This window comes from Rattus norvegicus, chromosome 6, assembly GCF_036323735.1.
Source record: "Rattus norvegicus strain BN/NHsdMcwi chromosome 6, GRCr8, whole genome shotgun sequence".
Lineage (NCBI taxonomy): Eukaryota > Metazoa > Chordata > Mammalia > Rodentia > Muridae > Rattus > Rattus norvegicus.
In genome coordinates, this window is record NC_086024.1 from 68,245,834 (window position 1) to 68,265,514 (window position 19,681).

General features: G+C 37.9%; 2 pseudogenes; both read left to right on the forward strand.

Annotated features, from left to right (window-relative positions):
* The first annotated feature begins 659 nt into the window (after positions 1-659).
* Positions 660-798, forward strand: LOC120093491 (U2 spliceosomal RNA; annotated as a pseudogene).
* A 5,310-nt stretch (positions 799-6,108) lies between these two features.
* Positions 6,109-9,397, forward strand: LOC134479123 (glyceraldehyde-3-phosphate dehydrogenase-like; annotated as a pseudogene).
* The last annotated feature ends 10,284 nt before the right edge of the window (positions 9,398-19,681 follow it).

Sequence of the window (19,681 nt, forward strand, 5' to 3'; positions counted from 1 at the left end):
TCATGTGTTCGAGACTCTTCCCCACTTTTTCTTCTATTAGTGTGAGTGTATCTGGTTTGATGTGGAGGTCCTTGATCCACTTGGACTTAACTTTGTCCATGGTGATAAGAATGGATCAATTTGCATTCTTCTACATGCTGACCGCCAGTAGAACCAGCAACATTCATTGAAAATGCTATCTATCTTCCATTGGATGGTTTTAACTCCTTTGTCATATATCAAGTGGCTATAGGTGTGTGGGTTCATTTCTGGGTTTTCAATTCTGTTCCACTGGTCTATCTGCCTGTCTCTGTATGAATACCTACAGTTTTTATGACTATTGCTCTGTAATACTGCTTGAAGTCAGGGATGGTGATTCCCCCAAAAGTTCTTTTATTGTTGTGTATAGTTTTCGCTGCTCCTGGGTTTTTTGTTATTCCAAAGGAGTTTGCAAATTGCTCTTTCTATCTCTACAAAGAATTGAGTAGGAATTTTGATGGGGATTGCATTGAATCTCTAGATTGCTTTTGGCAAAATGGCCATCTTTACTATATGAATCCTGCCAATCCATGAGCATGGAAGATCTTCCCATCTTCTGAGATATTCCTCTATTTCTTTCTTCAGAGATTTGAAGTTCTTTTCATACAGATCATTCACTTGTTTGGTTAAAGTCACACCAAATCGCTTCTCGGCCTTTTGGCTAAGATCAAGTGTAAAGTCACACCAAGATATTTTATGTTATTTGGGACTATTGTGAAGGGAGTCATTTCCTTAATTTATTTCTCAGCCTGTTTATCCTTTGAGTAGAGGAAGGCTACTGAGTCGTTTGAGTTAATTTTATACCCAGCCACTTTGCTGAAGTTGTTTATCAGGTTAAGGAGTTCTCTGGTGGAACTTTTGGGATCACTTAAGTACACTATCAAATTATCTGCAAATAATGATATTTTGATTTCTTCCCTTCCAATTTTATCCCTTTGACCTCCTTTCACTGTCTGATTGCTCTGGCTAGGACTTCGAGTACTATATTGAACAAGTAGGAAGAGAGTGGGCAGCCCTGTCTAGTCCCTGATTTTAGTGGGGTTGTTTCAAATTTCTCTCCATTTAGTTTGATGTTAACTACTGGTTTGCTGTATATTGCTTTTACTATGTTTAGATATGGGCCTTGAATTCCTGATCTTTCCAGGACTTTTATCATGAAGAGGTGTTAAATTTTGTCAAATGCTCTCTCAGCATCTAATGAAATGACCATGTGTTTCTTATCTTTGAGTTTGTTTATATAGTGGATTATATTGATGGATTTTCGTATATTAAACCATCCCTGCATCCCTTGGGATGAAGCGTACTTGATCATGATGGATAATTGTTTTGATGTGTTCTTGGATTTGGTTTGCAAGAATTTTATTGAGTATTTTTGTGTCAATATTCATAAGGGAAATTGGTCTGAAGTTCTCTTTCTTTGTTGGGTCTTTGTGTGGTTTTGGTATAAGAATAATTATGGCTTCATAGAAGTAATTTGGTAGTGCTCTATCTGTTTCTATTTTGTGGAATAGTTTGGACAGTATTGGTATGAGGTCTTCTACAAAGATCTGATAGAATTCTGCAATGAACCCATCTGGACCTGGGCTCTTTTTGTTTGGGAGACTTTTAATAACTGCTTCTATTTCTTTAGGAGTTATGGGGTTGTTTAGATGGTTTATTTGTTTCTGATTTAACTTTGGTACCTGGTATCTGTCTAGACAATTGTCCATTTCCTCTAAATTTACCAGTTTTGTTGAATATAGGCTTTTGTAGTAGGATCTGATGATTTTTTGAATTTCTTCAGATTCTGTTGTTATATCTCCTTTTTTCATTTCTGATTTTGTTAATTTGGATACACTCTCTGTGTCCTCTGTTTAGTCTGGCTAAGGCTTTATCTATCTTGTTGATTTTCTCAAAGTACCAGCTTTTGGTTCTGTTGATTCTGTGTATAGTCCTTTTTGTTTCTACTTGGTTGATTTCAGCTCTGAGCTTTATTATTTCCTGCCTTCTACTCCTCTTGTGTTTATTTATTTCTTTTTGTTGTAAAGCTTTTAGTTGTGCTGTCAAGCTCCTGATATATGCTCTCTCCTGTTTCTTTTTGCAGGCACTCAGAGCTATGAGTTTTCCTCTGAGTATCGCTTTCATTGTGTCGCATAAGTTTGGGTATGTTGTATCTTCATTTTCATTAAATTCTAAGAAGTCTTTGATTTCTTTATTTCTTCCTTGACCAAGTTGTCATTAAGTAGAGCACTGTTGAACTTCCATGTATATGTGGGCTTTCTGTCATTATTGTTGTTATTGAAGACCAGTCTTAGTGTGTGGCGGTCTGATAGGCTGCATGGGATTATTTCTATCTTCCTATATCTATTGAGGCTTGTTTTGTGACCGATTATATGGGCAATTTTGGAGAAGGTTCCATGAGGTGCTGAGAAGAAGGTATATCCTTTTGTTTAAGATGGAATGTTCTATAAATATCTATTAAATCAATTTGGTTCATAACTTCTGTTGGTTTCTCTACATCTCTGTTTAATTTCTGTTTTCATGATCTGTCCAGTGATGAGAGTGGGGTGTTGAAATCTCATAATTTTATCGTGTGAAGTCCAATGTGTGTTTTGAGCTTTAGTAAGGTTTCTTTTATGAATGTAGATGACCTTGCATTTGTAGCATAGATATTTAGGATTGAGAGTTATCTTGGTGCATTTTTCTTTTGATGAATATGAAGTGTCCTTCCTTATCTTTTTTAATGTCTTTTGGTTGAAAGTCAATTTTATTTGATATTAGAATGGCAACTCCAGCTTTCTTTTTCAGGCTATTTCCTTGGAAAGTTGTTTTCCAGCCATTTATTCTGAGGTAGTGTCTGTGTTTATCTCTGAGGTTTGTTTCCTGCATGCAGCAAAATGCTGTGTCTTCTTTACTTTTCCAGTCTGTTAGTCTATGTCTTTTTATTGGGGAATTGAGTCTGTTGATGTTGAGAGATATTAAGGAATAGTGATTGTCACTTCCTGTTATTTTCATTGTTACAGGTGGAATTATGTTTGTTTGTCTCTCTTTTGGTTTCATTGCAAGCAAATTATATTCTTGTTTTCTGTATGGTGGAGTTTCTCTTCTTGTGTTGAAGTTTTCCATCTATTATCCTTTGTAGGGCTGGATTTGTAGGAAAATATTGTGTAAATTTGGTTTTGTCATGGAATATCTTGGTTTCTCCATCTAAGTTAATTGAAACTTTTGCTGGATCCAGTAACTTGGGCTGTTAGGGTCTGTATGACATCTGTCCAGGATCTTCTAGCTTTCATAGTCTCTGGTGAGAAGTCTGGTGTAATTCTTATAGGTCTGCTTTTATATGTCACTTGATTTTTTTCCTTTACTGCTTTTAATATTCTTTGTTTTGTGCATTTGGAGTTTTAACTATTATGTAATGGAAGGGATTTCTCTTCTGGTTCAATCTATTTGGAGTTCTGTAGGCTTTTTGTATGTTTATGGGCATCTCTTTCCTTAGGTTAGGGAAGTTTTCTTCTATATTTTTTTTGAATATATTTACTGGCCATTTTAAATTGGGAGTCTTCACTCCCTTCTATACCTTTTATCCTTAGGTTTGATCTTCCCATTGTGTCCTGGATTTCTTATATGTTTTGGACTAGGAGTTTTTCCATTTTATATTATTTTTGACAGTTTTGTCAATATTTTCGATGGGATCTTCTGCCCCTGAGATTCTCTCTTTTATCTCTTGTATTCTGTTGGTGATGCTTGTATCTAAGGCTCCTTGTCTCTTTCTTTGGTTTTCTATCTCCAGGGTTGTCTCCCTTTGTGCTTTCTTTATTCTTTCTATTTCCATTTTCAATTCATTCACCTGTTTCATTGTGTTTTCCTGTAATTCTTTCAGGGATTTTTGTGTTTCCTCTCTAAGGGCTTCTACTTGTTTACTTGTGTTTTTCTGCATTTCTTTATGTCTTTCTTAAAGTCCTCCATCATTATCCAAAAAATGTGATTTCAAATCTAAATCTTGCTTTTCTGGTGTGTTTGGATATCCAGTATTTTCTTTGGTGGGAGTACTGGGCTCTGATGATGCCAAGTAGTCTTGGTTTCTGTTGATTAGGTTCCTTGCTTGCCTGTAGCCATTGGGTTTTCTCTGTTGTTTGCTCGGCTTGCTGTTTCTGGGACTGATTTGGCCTTCTGTGTCAGCACTCCTGTAGAACTGTTTTCCTGTTTTCTTTCAGCCTTTCCTGAAAATAGGTGCTCTGCTCTCATCTGTGGCGGTGCTCCTAAAGACTGTCTTCTAGCTCTAGGTGTGGGCAGGAATCAAAGGCTCCTGCCCCTGGTTGTTTGTGTAGGTACTTGAACCCCAAAGGCACAATTGGCACATGTGATTTCCTCTTGGGTCTGGACTGTGGGCAGAGAGTGTTCTCCTCTGACTTCTCAGGAGTATTCACACTTCTGAGGTTCCAGTTCTCTCCCCCACGGGATTTGTGTGCAGGGAGCTGTTTGGCCCGATCAGTTTGGTCCTGGGCACAGACCAGAATCGCGGGTACCGGTGACAGTCTGTTTCTATATCCCTCTGTCCAGAGACTTTGTGCAGTTTCCCCTTGGACCAGGGATGTGGGCTGAGGTGTGCAGAGGTGCCAGTCTGTCCTGCGGCCTCGGGATGTCTGTAGTCCTGGGTGGTTCACTCTCTTCCCCACGGGATTTGGGTGCCAATATTTTCTAGTTCATTCCATTTGCCTATGAATTTCATGAAGTCATTGTATTTGAGAGAACATGGTGAAATGAATACCACATGGTGAAATGAACTTTTCAGAAAGGGGTCCAGAGCTTTGCAGTGAAGTTTAATAATCAAAGTGTAATGACAGATTTATGTCATTCATGACTCTGAGCTCTGTATATCTCCCGAGTTATGAAATTGGCTGGTACTTCAAGCACTGGTGCTTGAAAACTGAATGAGCGCACCTTTGACCTTTTGAATTACCTGATGTTGGGGACACATAGTTCCTGCCATTGTTTTTCTTGCCCAAATGAAATTAGACAACAAATAGCTTCTAAGTCTACATTTAAATAAAACTATATTTAGAAAATTTATAAACACAAGTAAAGAAAAGTTTTCCTTTACAAGGATTTCAGCATTTTAAATTTGAGTGTGTTTATGTTCATCCCAGTGTATTACGCAGACTGAGCTAAAAGTAGCAAAACATTTTAAAGTCTTTTAATTGATTAATTTTTCCACTTAATTCAGTAGAGTTATATAACTAGAAATATTTTGAATAGTAGTCTAATCTAGCTTTGATGGCAAAATCCAACATTTATATATTATAATGTCTTCAAGCTCTTGGTAGCTTAATTAAAAAATTTATTTCAGTTAATTTATAATTCACTCATCATAAGTTTATCTGTCCATTTGTCTATTTATTATTTGGTAGATAAGACACTGTATAGTGGCTAGTAGTAAAGGCTCCAGTTAAATATTATTTTTTATTACTTTTATTATTTTTGCAGTCAGCTATTGTCCCCTCCCAGTTCCTTATCCCTTTCCTCCTCCTCCCATCTCCAAGAGGATTTTCCCCTCTACCCTGATTTTCAATTATTATTGATATACATAATTCTGTAAGCTGTACTTGTTTCATACATATTTCAAAAATAAAATACTCAGCTGTTTCATAATTTAACAAGGCAGTATATTCTATTAAAGTAACTTACACTAAATGGTTCAATATCTTCCACTCTTAAAAATACTCTTATAAAGTTCTACTTTCAATACTAAATAAATGAAAGTATGAAGCTTCTGCTAAATACTTAACACAAATAATCCTTTAATAATAAAAATTAAAAAATATTTATGGACTCTCTGCTCCTCCCTGTTCCAGAGACAGCCGCATCTTCTCGTGCAGTCTCATAGACAAGATGGTGAAGGTCGGTGTGAACGGACTTGGCTGTATTGGGCACCTGGTTACCTGGGCTGCCTTCTCTTCTGAATCTTGGCAAAGTGGAGATTGTTGCCATCAACGACCCTTTCATTGACCTCAACTACATAGTCTACATGTTCCAGTATGACTCTACCCATGCAAGTTCAATGGCACAGTCAAGGCTGAGAATGGGAAGCTTGTCATCAAAGGGAAGCCCATCACCATCTTCCAGGAGCGAGATCCTGCTAACATAAAATGGGGTGACTCTGGTATTGAGTATGTCATGGAGTCTACTGGCGTCTTCACCACCATGGAGAAGGCTGGGGCTCATTTGAAGGGTAGGGCCAGAGGGTCATCATCTCCACCCCTTCAGCTGATGCCCCCATGTTTGTGATGGGTGTGAACCACGAGAAATATGACAATTCCCTCAAGATTGTTAGCAATTCATCCTGCACCACCCACTGCTTAGCCCCACTGGCCAAGGCATCCATGACAACTTTGGCATCGTGGAAGGGCTCATGACCACAGTTCATGCCATCACTGCCACTCAGAAGACTGTGGATGGCCCCTCTGGAAAGCTGTGGCATGATGGCTATGGGGCAGCCCAGAACATCATCCCTGAATCCACTGGTGCTGCCAAAGCTGTGAGCAAGGTCATCCCAGAGCTGAACGGGAAGCTCATTGGCATGGCCTTCTGTGTTCCTCCCCAAATGTATCCATTGTGGATCTGACATACTGCCTGGAGAAACCTGTCAAATATGATGTCATCAAGAAGGTGGTGAAGCAGGCATCTGAGGGACCACTAAAGGGCATCCTGGGCTTCACTGAGGACCAGGTTTTCCCCTGTGACTTCAACAGCAACTCCCACTCTTTCACCTTTAATGCTGGGGCTGGCATTGCTCTCAATGACAACTTTGTAAAGCTCATTTCCTGGTATGACAATAAATATGGCTACAGCAACAGGGTGGTGGACTGCATGGCCTACATGGCCTCCAAGGAGTAAGAAACCCTGGACTACCCAGCCCAGCAAGAGAGCAAGAGAGAGGCCCTCAGTTGCTGAGGAGTCCTCATCCCAACTCAGCCCCCAACACTGAGCATCTCCCTCACAATTCCATCCCAGACCCCATAATAATAGGAGGGGCCTAGGGAGCCCTCCCTTCTCTCTCGAATACCATCAATAAAGTTCGCTGCACCCCAAAAATTGTATGTGGGTTCAGAAGTATCTTAAGTGATATTGAGCAAATCATTAAAATTCTGTGTGTGTGTGTGTGTGTGTTTATGTTTTACATTCTTTCAGTCTTTCATTGCTTAGTATTTCTCTCCATAAAGAAACTAGGCTAGAACATGAGTCAGGTTCTCTTCAGGTAGAGAAAATGTTCAAGATAAAAATGAGACCAAATCAGAGTCTTCTACATTTCCTCCAGATATAGTGTTCAGACCCTGTCTACAGAAAATGGATGTGCAGTCTCTTTTATGTAGAAGCTTGAGGCTAAAAGAATAGAATGACAGAAGTAGAGGTAAAGAGATAGTTTTGAGATAAATTTTAATGTTTTCTGTTAGCCAGCTAGATCATTGAAGCCGCACTGATTAGAATCAGGAGAAAATGAATGATAAGATGTGTCAAGTCTTCATAACTAAGAAGTGAACTTTTAAGATGTTATGCAAGTAAATTTTAAAAAAAGGAACAAAGAGGTTCTTATATGTAAAAGAAATACATGATGGACTGCAGTATTTTAGTAATTCATCCAATTGGGTATTCTGATGAAATGATAAAAATTCTATAAACATTTCAGAGAATCTGGACTAAAGCATGGAACTGCAGCATAAAACCATTTTTTAAATCATGTTTCTCATGGGACTTTGGTAGCTGATGGTCTAAAGCTATAGGTTTCTATATTCCTATGCCATTTTTCTATTTCTGGGTAAGGAAACAACTGGATACTGTTACTCTGCTAAACCTGTGAGCCTTGTAGCAGAATTTTCCCCTAATTGAGAACAAGAAGCCAATCAGTGGGCAAGAGGGAGGCAGACTTTTCAGGTCCTAGAGAAGAAGAGGGAAATCAGGAGGAGTGGGTATTTGCTTTAGGACTGTGGGAGCAAGACAACAAGATGTAGACCGGGGAGTGTTAGTTCAGGTGGCAGAGGTGGCACAGTCCACCAAGATCTGCCACTGGAAGATTTTGAACATAGAATATTCGGTGAATTTAGGGTGCTGGATTCCATGCCCAACCATTGTGTTATCTGTTGTTTCTAAACTAAGAGTATCTGGTGTTTTCCATCTCGTGGCTGGTAACCATGACAGAGGGTGGGTTTGTGAGAATGTGCCCCAGCTAGGTGTGGAAATTTGGTAGTGCTGAGTGGGTTTGGCAACAACTAGTGTTGAGGAGGAGGGAGCCATCTTGGAGATCTGGAGAGGCCTTGGCAAGGAAAACATGCTGCCTTGGACTTAGTACAGTGCTGGGAACAGACTGAGACTGCTGGCCAGTGCCTAGCCGGCAATAGTGTGGATTGTTTATTAACATTGCATGTAACACTTTGTCATAATTTTGAAAATTGACGTAGGCATGTTTTCTCCACTTTATCAATTCACTACACAAATCTGGAGAGGACTTTGTGTGGGAGTTACTACTGAAGCTTTTATGAAATGGCTGGCTCTCCTGGTTTCTTCATAGAGGAAATGGATTCCACTTGTATAATAACACCCAAATGATAAAGAAATCAAAGACATTCTGGCTTTCTTTGATCATTCCAAGAACATTATTTTACAAATTAATGAAGATATATATCTTTTTTCCCATGTGGAAAGGTTTAATGAGAGAAGAAGAGTAGAAGAGGAGAGGAGTAAAGGTTGGCCATGAGCATGTGGAGAGAAGCTGGGAGAGGAATGGGGAGAGAAGAGACAAAGGGGAAGAGGGGAAAAGGGAAAGAACAAGGAGCAAGAGCAAAGTTATATATTTTTAATATAAATCATCTGTATTTTTATGTAGGCAACTCCTGGGGTTATCAGTAATTCAGAAACGTAGATTTTGGCACAGAAATCTGGCTTACAGGTTTATAGAACCATTAAGTGTTCTAAGTATCATGTTGCACCTATCTCCCTAATGACAATGCCTTCGGGCATGTGTCTTATGCTTTTATTTATATCTTCAGTTTACAAAATATTTAAAGTGTTTCTGCATTTTACTTAATGTTTCTCTTAATTTACTCACTATTCTCAAATGATTGTGTCTCATTTTCCCTTTGCATTTATGAAATTCCATCACCACTTCTGTGTCTGGCCTCTTCATTATACTTTGTCATTAGCATGCAAAGGTATAACTTTATTCACTGTTGTATGATATGTAATTAATATCCAGCCCATAATATTTGTCAATTAAATACAAGTACTCTACCACCATTCCTAACTTAAAGAATTATGACTCTAAAGGGTTGGGGATTTAGCTCAGTGGTAGAGCGCTTGCCTAGCAAGCGCAAGGCCCTGGGTTCGGTTCCCAGCTCCGAAAAAAAAAAAAGAATTATGACTCTATCCATGGATTGTGTTTAGATTTTAGTCTGTAACACAATTTGAAAACCATGTCCTCTACTCTATAACTTCTCTCTCAATGTTAAATAACTTGAGCATGATTGTGAGGCTATAACTACTTTTCAACCGTATCAGAAATCCAAGAATGAATTAAATATTGCCTGAATATATAGGAAGCATCAAACATAGCTTCCAATAAGTACACAATTATAGAGACAGCTGACTACCTGGAGAACCCATAATTTCTCATAACATTGGAGCATCTATCTTTAGTCTTTTGGCACAGAACCACCTGGTAGACCTTTCGTGAAGTAGGAAATACAAAGGATCAGTGTACCCTATCTTGGCAGAGCTAGTAGTCAACTATCCCACCTGTTTGTCCCTTTTGGACAGTATTTTCTGGAGATGATGTAAATAATTTTTGTCCAGTGACTACCTTGACAGGATAATCAACCTTGCTTGTAGGTAAAGATGCTCAATTTTTCTTTGAAGGGGACATATTTCATTGTCAAGTGAGTTTTAATAATGAAATAACATTAAGTGTTTCATTTTGTGGATTTCTGATGCTTTTGAAGACTAAGTAAAGTATCACTGAAATATTACACCTTAACTATTCTTAGCCATTCTTATTTGAGTGAACTGAAAACACTTTATTATAATTAAATCAGAATCTAACATAATCATGACTTTAATATCTGCCCTTAACTTCTGTTACTTGATCATCTTAAGCAGTTTGTAAAGCAACTATTAGGAAGACTGGGTCTAAGCCTTGTATTCTTAAATGAATTGTATGGGTACAGTGCCTAACAAAGAACAATAGTATTAATTTCAATTTTTGTATCAAAAGAAGAAATTCACAGCAATAAAAATCTTAAATCTGCATCAATCTATAGATTTGTCCCTGAGAAATGGGGAAGCATGAGCACACATTCCTCTACCTATCCTTTTCATATCACTTAAATAGGATTTTGCTTTCTTTTTCTTATTTTCTTTCTTTCATTCTTATTTTTTTGTAACTATGTCCATGCAGATAGTATTAGAATGATCTTCAGGAACATTCTTTTTGGAAGGATGTTTCAGCCTCACTCTCTGCCATTCTCCCATGAACTATTTGCTATCTAAGGAAACAGCTACTAAATATTATTTGCTCAGAACCCCAACAGACTGTTCCAAACAACTTTTATGGAAGGTGTAATGTTTTCAAACCTCCCATGTATTTTACTCTCCCTTTAATCTAACATTACTAGTATAATAAAAAGAGAAAATATGTTTTCTGTCTGCACTCCATGTGCAAGAAGGAAAAATAATGAGAAGGCAGCTCATTTATTTTCCAGAACATTTCAAGACATTTTTGTGTTTCAATTTATGAACCATTTGTTGGGTTCTAAATGTTATTTCTCAGGTACAGTAAATAGTAACTCTGTATTCTTTGTAGCGATGGCTTCTGTCAGGCTGATGTCTAGTGCTGTTTCTTAGTAAATATATGTACACACAGAGCAATGGATGGGAGTTCCCTGTGACACTTCATAATCAAGGCTGCAGTTATTCACAAAATATTTTCTATAGTATCAGTTAAATTTCAGAGAAAAATTAATATAAAATGTTTACTCTGATGCATTTTCAACATTCTTTTTAAACTTTTTAATTGCTTATTAAGTACGTAAGTGTCTGACTGTGGCAAGTCTCTGTAATTTCTACCCAAAATAAAAAAAAAGTAGAATATACTCCACATCTTTGAACAATCCTGTTCCCTTGTAGATGAATGGTGGAAAGTTTTCATAATGTGTGCAAAGAGTTTGTTGCATGCAGAAGAGCTCTATGATTAACATACAGTCATGTGAGATGGCTCATGAGTGTTTGTCTTCATTGTTACCTAAATATATATTCAGTCACAATAACTGTCAAAAATATTTAACATTTTCTTATTAGTTACTTTGCCCATATTTGAAACCTGAAAAATTACCTGACCAGAGCAACTTGAAGAAGAGTCCAATCTGCCTTACTTTTTGAGGGATGTAGTATAACATGATGGGGAAGGCACAGAGACAGAAGCAGGAGGTCACAGAGTGGCTGGTCATATTGCATTCATAGCCACGAAGGACAGAGAGAATAGAAAGTGACTCTAAGCTATAAAACCACAAAGGCTTCCCCTGTGGACCCATTTTCTTCAGAAACCTTTCCAAACAGCATCTCTAGCTGGAAGTCATGAGCATGCAACCTATATCTTGTCGACAGGAAGGTCCCCATAGAAATGACTTCAAAAGTCTCTTGGCAGTTATTTAGTACATGGAGGCATCTTTCCCATCTATTAACTATAGAAAAGGTTCATCAGCATCTCAGAGTATCCGAGTTAAAGATCTCTGTTCACTTGTCTTAACTGAAGAAACAATAATTCCTGCCTTGTTCATCCCCAGGGAACTGTCACAACCTAATTTCCCAATAATCTCATTTGGAAAATGTCCCTATACACATGGCACTTTTTAGTCTTAATCAGTCCTATGGATCTCGAGTCTAGAGAAATACTTTAAACGTTTATTTCCAAATTATCTATTCATAATAGCACCCATCTTATTCACACAAAGCTGATTTTGTCTAGGTTTTTGGTAGACCTTTCTCTGCTGATACCTTGCTATACAAATTTTTCTGAGAAAAGGTGGTGAATGACACAGTGAGTTGAGAAGGGAACGTCTTACAATCCTCGCAGGCCAATCAAAGGCTTGATACATAGAAAGAAAAGTATGATTTTAAGCAAAGGTAAATTAGTAGTGACAGCAGTAACTCTGAGCAAGTAAATCAACTTTAGGATTCTCACCTATAAAGCTAGGATAATAGCAGAATCCATCTTCTATTCTGTTGTCAGAATGAGATATTGCATTAAAAGAATTTAGCACACTATCTGGTAAATAACAAAAAATACTAAGCAAAACAAAACAAAACAAAACAAAAACATGTCCTTATTGCCCTGTGGCTTTAAACTATTTTAGTGCCATTGTAGATTCTCTTGTCCTGAAGTCCTCTTCTCACACTTTTTTCTCACCTCTATCCATGTTTATTCTTACATAACACTTGGGACTCAGAGCATGTGGTCTGAGACCTGGCTGGGTTGTTTCTAGCTATCATCTGCTTGTGAGAACAGTTTAGTGCAACCTGCCTAATTCTTTTCTCAGCCTTGACACTTACATGACCTTGAATAAATTTCCCTCTCTGGTTTTGTCTGCCTTCTGTCTGGCTTCCCAATATAATGCCACATTGCTTTGACTAAAATGACAGCCTTATCATTTGGAGAAAATGTTTTCAGTATTTCTGTAATGATTTTCTAGAGCACAGAGCAGACTTGTCATTAAATTTCCAACACTCTTGCCACCTCCTTTTCAAGATTGCTTGCCCAGGGCTGGGTGGCAGTACTTGCAATGATTTCTGACAACTATCAGTGACAATGGCATTCTTGCTACCATGTTGTGATCACCAAGAAGTTGATCCGTATTCAAGAGAGAAGTGAACCACGTTCAATAAGACACATGTAGGGGATTATATTAGTTTCTCATCTGCAAAAGCCAAGATGAATTCTCTGTCATCACTTAGCTGAGCTACTGTATATAGAGTTCAGTAGTATGTGGAATAGACCACTTTGTTTAGTTATTATTACATGGAATGTTTTTTTCTTTTTCTTGAGTATCTAAGAAAATGTCTTTAAATTATTATTCCCTTTCAATGTTATATGCTAGAGACACCCTATTTCTTCTAATTTTGTTATTTTATGATACATTTCAGATTGGTATCTACACAAGAAAAATATAGGGACTTTTCATTAAAGTGCCTCCTCTTTTTTTTTCCCATTGATATTGAGAGACAGCTTGGGTAACTTCTCCCTATTGTCTTGCTCAGGGTGATCTCTAAATGGAAGCTCTCTATGCTGGTACCATTGTCTCTATAGAGTTTCATAGGATGATTGCCAGAGCAAGGAGAACATTGCTTTCTTATATAGACCAGTGGATTGCTTAAAATGAATGATGGCCTTTATTTACCTAAAAAAAACAGCACCTCCATTTTATGTTAATAAAATGAGAAATGTTATTTACAAGTACTTAATATTTTTGGAGTTGGATTTTATACAGTAATAAACTTCAAGGTTTTTGCTTTTAGCTTGCATCTTACCTATAGTGGAGGACAGGCAGAAAAAAAGTCAAATCAAAGAGGAGGCAGCCTGTCACTGTAGTAAATGTCAGACAGATTGAAGACTGTCCTCTGATTTGTGTGTACCCACAGTGCGCTTAAGTGTTCTGTTTGTTTTATTCATGGTGCTTTACTGGGTCTCATCCAAAAGGCTGAGAAGAAATGTGTATATGTTTGAGTTCTGTGTCTATTTTGAATCTGCCTATAGCTTGAGAGTTTGCATTATTTTTGAAAAAAAATAACGCTGAAAAAATCCTTAAATCCCATACCTGATGGGTTTTTCTTCCTGTGTAGCTAGAACTACAATAGTGCCCCTACGGCACCACTTCATTGTTTGTAGTCATCTTTTACTGCTTTTCCTATGATTTCTAATTCTTATTTTTTTCTGTGTACTTCAGTATGCATATCTAGTTCACTGACTTTGTTTTCAGCTGTGACTGATTTGATAGGAGAGAGGCTTTTATCTAAACATTCATTTATTCAGAACATATATTATTATTCAGAAACTATTTGTCAGAAACTATTACTGATATTGGAAATGCATCAGTGAACAAAGCACACAAAAGTTTTGCCATTATGGAAGAAACTTATTTTCTATGCAAGAAGAAAGATTCAGAGAAAATACAATAAATATGTATATATCACTCATATTTTAAGATGTGCTAAGCAGTGTGAAAAATACAAATGAACACAGCAATGTGGCAACCAAGTTTCATCAGAAAAGTGACACTGGAGCAATGTGGGGCAACAGAGGAAGAAGCCATGTGAAGACAGGCAGCGCAGAGTCCATACATTCTAGAGACTCACTGTGGCTGCTGTTGGGCAGCAAGGCAATGCTGGGACCTGTAAGTTAGCTATGCACTCCTGAATTGATTATGGCTCTGTTTAGGTTAGTAATAGAAAGGTTGTAAGGTAACACTGCATTCTGGAAATATTTCAGTATTGTACCAATGGACTGGATGAAGATATCTTACAGAAAGAGGAAAGAAGCACTTTTGCCAATTGGTGAGATAAAGCAAAGAGGGAGTAAGGAGTTAGGGTTCAGATTGGGCACAACTACAATCCACTGTTTGAAGACAAACATAATCAAATAACTACACTCTTAAACACTGTGATGGCTATTATTGGTTGTCAACTTGACTATATTTGGGATGATCTATAATCCAAAATTGGAGGGCACAGCTGTGAGGGGTTTTGTTCTGGTTTCAAGTAGGTGAATTAACTTCTAGTCTTAAGATAGAAAGACACAAACCTTTGATCCACACCTTGAGGCAGAAAGGCACAGGCCTTTAATTCAGATTTTGAGGCAGGTTCTTTGTGTTGGTTCTAGAGACAGAACCTTTAATGAGGGCTACACTTTCTGCTAGCAGTATACATCAAGATGTAGGAGACGGAAGCTTTTGCTCTTTGCCTACTTACCCTCACCCTGCTAGCACATCCATTACTTCACTGGGATATGAGCCTACTTCTTTGTGACTCCAGCAAATACTGAAAACTGAGACGTCCAGCTCCATGGAGTGAGCAACTACTGGATTCTTGGACATTTGCTCATAGCTAGCCATTACTGAATTAGGTGGACTACATCCTGTAAATCATTCTAATCCACTATCATTATATACAGAGAAATTCATTCTATTACTCTAGAGAATCCTGACTAATACAAATACTTTATGTATTTTTGGTACTCATAAATTTATCGTTTTTCACAGTTTATATCTTTTTGATTTCTCTTCTCGGATATATCTTCAAAGAGAGTCTATAATTTTTCCAAGTAATGCACCATCAGGTTTGAGATTGTTTCTTTGTCGGGAAATGAAAGATAGAGAAGCATGTGCTTTATAAACTAGCAAATGCATTGAAAGCCGAGCACTTAAATGGACACTTGTCATGTCTCACTTCTTAGGGTAGTTTGAGAGTTAAATCATATATAAAGCCACAAATAATGAAGGGAATGCCTATCTGTAACTGTGGCTTTTGAATATTGGTATTTATCTGGCTTAGGAGACAAGTTAGTACAGTGATTGAATACAGGCTTTGGAGTCAATAAGCCCATGGTTTGGATCCCGGCGGAGATATTTTCCATTTGAATGACTTTGGAGAAATTATTTCAGTGTCCCTTTGCTCATATAATTTGGGAATAATAACACGATACTCACAGGTTTGTTGTGATTGCTCAATAAAATTATGTTCTTGATTATATGGGCACACAATAAATGCTCATTTGCAGTGTGTAATATATTTTTTTACTTATGTTTGACACATTTTAAAGACCACATTAAATTCATTTGCTTTATGTCTTCTGTACAAACCTCATAGAATTCCAACCACATTTTGGTTGGTTTTTTCCTATCCAATATATCTTTCCAAAGTCAATTTTAGGCCTCAGATTTTGGTTAATGTTCTAAGGATAAAAATTAATAAGAAGAAAGGTCCAGGGGAAGAAGATAAATAAATAATAACAGGCCATAATACTCAACAAAAAATGAATTATCTGACTTGAGACTAGGGTTTCGAGGTCTTTCATTTCAAAGCCAGTGCACTTGCTAGAATTCAAGAAATCCTTTTGCTGTTTGTAGTTATGTACAGAAAATTCAGCAAAGTGGAAAAATAACAGAAGAGTCTAGTTCTGCAGTGATATCCTCCTGAGAGTGTGCTAAATCTCAGGAGGCTAGCATCTGCTCTCTTAAGAGCATAAAATAAGTGAAGAAGGAAGAAGGGAGGGAAGAGTCTTCAGGGAAGACTTTGAGCAGGACTCTTTCCCTCTGGGGGTCTGCATAGAAGAGCACAGTAGAGCCTGTCTGCCGGGTAAGCTGTAAACCTCCACAGTCCCTGTAATGCCTGGCTAACGACTACTTCCTGTACCATCTTTGCTCTTTGAAGGGAGATTATTTGTAGCTTTACAGGTTGGGTAATGATAATACTGTGGTACAGTATTTATAAAGTTGTAAAACTGACTGATAGGCAACTGCTTAGCAATATGAAAAATATCAAAACGTACCATTTGATAACTTTACAAAGTCACTGGGGAGAAGCTTTAGAAGTTATATTTAAAAGGGTTGTCTTTGTGTCTTTGGAAACAACATTCTGGTGATATCCCTGGTGAGATTTTAAATCTGCTAAAGAAAACAGAATCTAGAAGCAGGATGCTACACTCAGCTGGAAAGAAGCATCCCTCCACGGAGGCTGGCTGTGAAGCTCATGGAGACCTGTCCATCATGTGCTGAACAGTAGCCACACTGTCTAGATACAATGAGGCCTGCTAATGAGACTTTGAAATGCAGCCTTGTGCAACACCAGATGGCGTGATAACAAATGAAAGAGATTTTACCTCAAGTTGCCAAGGTCCTTCTTTCCCCATGGCTAGCTCTTGCCCCTTCCACCAAACCTTTTATTATGCTTGAAGATTGAATTGATTGCTGGTCTTTCACCATGTCAGGCCTCTCCCCTCATCCTTTACTTCAGCCTAGAAGCATTTTGGGTCAGGTTCTTCTTCCACTTGTCCTGGGAAGAAGAACCATCCGTCTTAGATCAAGAGCTGTACTGCAGAAAGCACTAGCATGGACTACACTACTGAAATTAGCCAGGCACATGTTGCCCTATTCATCCTTCATTCTTTTACTGAGCAAATACTATGGCATATACCCTGTAGTCCTTCAGATGCAGGCTTCCCATGTACCTCAGAACATTGTCTAATATTTCTTTGTCTCCATCTTCACCACTTCCACCTTGGTGGGAACAGAAATGACTGATTTTAGAGGAACAGACATTGACCTGAGAAGCATTTTTAAAACTTCTCCTACCTCTTTATAGAGCCTGCATGGACTATGGTCATCAACTGATGCCCCCCAGAGCAGAAGATTCTTTGCAATTTCCTGTTCATTTCTACTGTAGACAAATACTCTTATCAAAGGCCTCCTTTCTTCCAACACTCTGGCTCGATTATGGAGGTAATTAATGATTACCTGCTTAGCTTATTTATTTAGTATAGTTTAATATCATGATGCAAATACATTTTGCTCATATTCTTCTTTGCAGCTCATACACTGTCATTATCAACTTGAGGAAAATGTGTGACAGCCTGATGCAGTGAGAGACCAGCCAAGCAGAAGAGAAAGACTGCCTATGGGGAAGACATTACCAATGGATATGTGATCTGCCTTTACTTTTCTTTCTCCCACTTGTGCAGTGTTTGACTCTGCCTTCGGAGGAGTGGTGCTTTTTACATGACAGAAATTCAGGATTTGGAGAGGTGGAGTCTCATGCTCTAGCCCAGAAGTAACTGTTTTCAACTGTAATCTTGGACTCTTACTACCCAGCTTTCCTATAGACCAGACGTATGGTATTTGCCTTTCTTCTTTCAGTTGAAACCCCTTTAACGGTGTCTCAAGTATCCCCATAAGACCTGGGGCAGAAGTCTGGCTCTACCTCCTGTTTCAAGAGAATAAAACATGCAAGATTTCTTATCATCCCCTCCTAGTTATGTACTGAGAAATATCTGGTCCAGGTTCAGATGGTTGCTTTCCAAAAACTTGTGTAGCCAGGTACACACTGAGAGAAACATCCAGGGTGCTTCAGAGGTGAGGCTCCAGGAGGCAGACAAAGAAGAAAACAGTCTTTCACTATGTCTAGGAAGCAGCAATTGCCTGGTGTAAGCAACATTTATTTTGACTATGACTTCCGGGTTTCTTTCACAGATCCTTTAGTTTTTGGTTATGTGAAATATGTTAATCTATCTGAGCCTGTTTAAAAATGGTGTATGTCTAGAAGGAATCACCTATATGTTGCCCAGCAGACATGAAATAAACGGTAATGTTTTCTTGCCCATAATAGCCCTGAGTGTTATGATTCTTTAGAATATCAATTATTTTCACATTTCTACTTACAATAAGATATCTGTGAGAGAGTGAGAGAAACTTAACACTGCCCAAATGCCTGGGAATATTCTTTGTATCAGAATGTGTAAGCCACAATAGCTTTTTACCTTTTCAACACAGGAAACTCTAGCCATTAAACCTACGCTACTTCCGGGCATGCCTTTCTTCCTTATGCTCTGCATTGGCTTAGGACTTACAATCATTGTGTAAATTGCACGTATACTTATTGATCGATCAACTGTATACTCACCAGAATGCAAAATGCAAAAGAAAATGAAATTCCAGCACCTTCCTTTTACTTTAGAATCTAACAGTATGCACAATCTAATAGAGTATCCCAGCACCCATCGGATTCATAGTTTATCTATCAGCATCCACAGGTCTCAAAGAGTATTCGTCAGTATCCATAAGTCCTATATATTATTACCTGTATTGATTAACTCATGCAATATCTTATTTTGTCAAACATATTAATGGAATGTGGCTGCAATTTTCTAAAAGATATGCCTGCTTGGCCATAGGCTGATTAGAACGTCAATGATTTTGGAGATAGTGTTGCAAATCTAGAGTTAAATATCCTGGGCCAGTCGCTAGCTCACATAGCTGTTTATTACCCTCCTCTACTTGGACTGCACAAAGAAAACAGTAACCTCTACTAACTGTGGAGCAAAGCGAGCAGTCAGGTTGCACCTGGGTCTCATAGCTGGAATACTCCTGCTGTTCTGGACTGGCTTATGTTTCTGTTAATGTGTTTTAAATGTACTATGATTTATGTTTCTCTTTACTGTGCTATTTTTGAAATATCATAGAACTGTTGCCATGTTGGAGTATGGTATTTGGGAAAATCCCAAAACCATATTCGTGGTCCATGGTCACCCATATTTAGCTTCAGAATGTACTAACTTTTATTACCATTGAGGTAAGTTAGAGTTGTGTATTGTATTGATGGGATGGCTGTAAATGCATTTTTTTTTTTAAAAAAGACAAACACATGAATGCATGAACCGACACAGAAAAATCTTAAATTAAGTATAGTAGATCAGCAAATATAAATTTGATTGGCTCTATCTAAAAAAAATACTTGAACAGCAGAGGCACAATAATATGTAAATTAAGAATGCTATAAGTCTTCAGTTAAAAGACTGGACATTTCTTTATGAAAGAAGACTACCTATGCTTGTTTTAGTGATGTGAAAATCGTGGACTTGACTCTTCAGGTGGTG